Source organism: Hoplias malabaricus, chromosome 10 (assembly GCF_029633855.1).
Source record: "Hoplias malabaricus isolate fHopMal1 chromosome 10, fHopMal1.hap1, whole genome shotgun sequence".
NCBI lineage: Eukaryota > Metazoa > Chordata > Actinopteri > Characiformes > Erythrinidae > Hoplias > Hoplias malabaricus.
The window spans coordinates 39356339-39360249 of NC_089809.1; positions in this window are offsets into that span (position 1 = coordinate 39356339).

A 3911-nucleotide genomic window follows, 5' to 3' on the forward strand; every position below is an offset into this window, starting at 1 on the left:
CTGCTGGAGTGTTTATGTATTAGTTCTTTATGATCCACCACCACATCACACCTGCTCTGTGGGGGTCCTGAGCGCTGAAGGACAGGGGGAAATATGCAGAGCAAAGGTCTGTAACTGTAGAGCTACGAAGAGACCTGTGCGGTCGGTGGAGCAGAGAAGAGACAGTGGTTTTAATGTTATGGCTGATCTGGATTCTCTTTGACAAATCCTCCTAAAAGTGATGTATTATTTTTTTATTATTGTTATTTTTAAAATGTTCATTTATCGCTGTAAGTGTTGAAGGACGTAGTTAATTACTCCACATTTAAGTTTACATCCACAAACATGAGTTCTGACTTTTGTAATTATTTTGAAAATCTGGTGTCGTTTGTGTTATTTTTAATGTGAACACGGGAGACTCAACTGGTTCTTAATGAAGCGTCTGTGACCCGCTTCGGTCCAAACCCCACGAGCCCCACAGCAGTGTTCTCCCCCTGTGTAAACAGCCCCTGTTCAGAACGCCCGCTTTCTGCACCTGTTCCTTTAAATGATAATGAGCCGCTCGCTGTTCACCCCGACCCCGAGGGCCCAGCAGTGAGGAGCGAGGAGCAGAAGCTCTGGTTTTTTGCCGTTTTCACTCTGTTCTCTTTCTTCTCCGTTCTCGTTTTCTCTGCGCTAGTTTTGCGCTCTCACATAAACACGGGTGCAGCGCTGTGATTGGACAGACTCAGACGAGGGGGCGGGGTGATTCTAAAGTCTCTGCACTTGACGTCAGAAGCGGAGCAGAATCAGAGCGGCTCGTTTTATCCCGTGTTTTCAGACTAAAGGCCTATTCACACCGAGTAGGATTTTTTCACATGAAAAAGAAAACATGGATGTGATTTGTAACTAAACACCACACTGAACCCACCCTTGAACAACACGGGAGTTCAGCAGTGTTTCTGAAGCTCACTGGGAGAGTTTGTTAGTACACGAACAAGACGAACAAGACGAGGTCCTCAGCCACCACCTTCCTGCTCATTTATTCGGTTTGAAACCATGACAACAGCGCTCTGATTGGTCGGTCTGATTTTAATGCATCTGTAAAGCGAAGAAAATAGCACCGGTTCTGATCAAATATCTGACGGTCCGTTTCGGAACTCGGTGTGAAAGACCACGTTAATATGCTTTGTGTTTGTTTTCAAAACGTTTTTCCGTCTTACTCAGTGTTAATGGGCCTTTAGGCAGCACACAGAATACTGAGGGGTCTTGTTTCACAGTGTGTGTGTTGGTGGGCTCCAGATCCACACACTAATGTGAACATGTACTGAATGAGGGATTTCTCCTCTGCCCTTTACGTTAGATCAGTGTCTAAGTCCTGTGCCATGTCTGAAGGTGTTTGTGTTGAGGATCTCCAGTGTTTAAAGTATGAGCTGAAGCACGTTGTTGTGATGTTGTCTGCATTAGTTCTGTGGAGACACCTGTGGTTTGTGGGATGGTTGTGTCATTGTGTGTATTTTTAAGGTCATAACAATGCCATGTGTGTCCCAAGGGGGAACTGTAACTCAGGGGTGCTGCAAACTGTGTGTTAACATTTTATCCAAAGGACAGTGTAGTGTTTGAGTGTTTTATACAGAACTGTGTGAAAGTTTAAGGCCCCTGAGGAAATGAGATTTAAAATGTTATTTATCTGAGCATTAAGGGTTTATTTACTAAAAAACAAATAAACACAACCCCCTTATTCCAGTGTGTGTCTCTGTGTGTGTATTAGTCTGTTAGTGTGTGTGTGTGTTAGCGTGTCTGTGTGTTAGTGTCTGTGTGTGTGTGTTAGTTAGTGTGTGTGTGTGTGTGTGTGTGTTAGTGTGTCTGTATTAGTGTGTGTGTGTGTGTGTGTGTGTTAGTGTGTCTGTATTAGTGTGTGTGTGTGTGTGTTAGTGTGTGTGTATTAGTCTGTTAGTGTGTGTGTGTATTAGTGCGTGTCTGTGTGTTAGCGTGTCTGTGTGTTAGCGTGTCTGTGTATTAGCGTGTCTGTGTGTTAGCGTGTCTGTGTGTTAGCGTGTCTGTGTGTTAGTGTGTCTGTGTGTTAGTGTGTCTGTGTGTTAGTGTGTGTGTGTGTTAGCGTGTCTGTGTATTAGTGTGTTAGCGTGTCTGTGTGTGTTAGCGTGTCTGTGTGTGTGTATTAGTCTGTGTGTTAGTGTCTGTGTGTGTGTTAGTGTATGTGTATTAGTCTGTGTGTGTGTGTGTGTGTTAGTGTCTCTGTGTCTGTGTGTGTTGGTTTAACCCTTTCCACATCTCTCCTCCTGACAGTCCAGTGTTATTTGAGGTTGTCGTCCAGTCCCTCGTTTTTGTTGTTAATAAATACTTCATTGTGATTTAACGAATCCATACGATCAGGAGAAACATCTGGAAACACACTTTGTTCTTCACTCGCTCACTTCACAGATACTACTTTTTAGAAAATAAATATCCTTCTACTGTGTTTATGTTGAATTTATTGTAATTTAATATAGTTTTATACAAGCACCATATTATTGAGAAGATATTATTTTAAATGATGTTATAATCATAATTCCTGAGACATGTGCGCGGTGCTGTGTGTAATGTACTTTCCCAGGCTCTTTATTTTGATGCTGTCGTTTCTGAACAAACTGCTTCGAGGCTTGGGTTAGAGTTTAGTGTTACTCAGTGATTTAGAGTTAAGGAGAGTTAACTCCGCTCTGATAGAACCGGGTCAGAACACACAGCACTGAAAGAGTTAACTCCGCTCTGATAGAACCGGGTCAGAACACACACCGCTGAAAGAGTTAACTCCGTTCTGATAGAACCGGGACAGAACACGCACCGCTGAAAGAGTTAACTCCGCTCTGATAGAACCGGGACAGAACAGGCACCGCTGAAAGAGTTAACTCCGCTCTGATAGAACCGGGACAGAACACGCACCGCTGAAAGAGTTAACTCCACTGTGATAGAACCGGGACAGAACACGCACCGCTGAAAGAGTTAACTCCGCTCTGATAGAACCGGGACAGAACACGCACCGCTGAAAGAGTTAACTCCGCTCTGATAGAACCGGGACAGAACACTCACCGCTGAAAGAGTTAACTCCGCTCTGATAGAACCGGGTCAGAACACGCGCCGCTGAAAGAGTTAACTCCGCTCTGATAGAACCGGGACAGAACACGCACCGCTGAAAGAGTTAACTCCGCTCTGATAGAACCGGGTCAGTACACGCACCGCTGAAAGAGTTAACTCCGCTCTGATAGAACCGGGACAGAACACGCACCGCTGAAAGAGTTAACTCCGCTCTGATAGAACCGGGTCAGAACACGCGCCGCTGAAAGAGTTAACTCCGCTCTGATAGAACCGGGTCAGAACACGCGCCGCTGAAAGAGTTAACTCCGCTCTGATAGAACCGGGTCAGAACACTCACCGCTGAAAGAGTTAACTCCGCTCTGATAGAACCGGGACAGAACACGCACCGCTGAAAGAGTTAACTCCACTCTGATAGAACCGGGTCAGAACACGCGCCGCTGAAAGAGTTAACTCCGCTCTGATAGAACCGGGACAGAACACTCACCGCTGAAAGAGTTAACTCCGCTCTGATAGAACCGGGACAGAACACTCACCGCTGAAAGAGTTAACTCCGCTCTGATAGAACCGGGACAGAACACTCACCGCTGAAAGAGTTAACTCCGCTCTGATAGAACCGGGACAGAACACTCACCGCTGAAAGAGTTAACTCCGCTCTGATAGAACCGGGACAGAACACGCACCGCTGAAAGAGTTAACTCCACTCTGATAGAACCGGGTCAGAACACGCGCCGCTGAAAGAGTTAACTCCGCTCTGATAGAACCGGGACAGAACACTCACCGCTGAAAGAGTTAACTCCGCTCTGATAGAACCGGGTCAGTACACGCACCGCTGAAAGAGTTAACTCCGCTCTGATAGAACC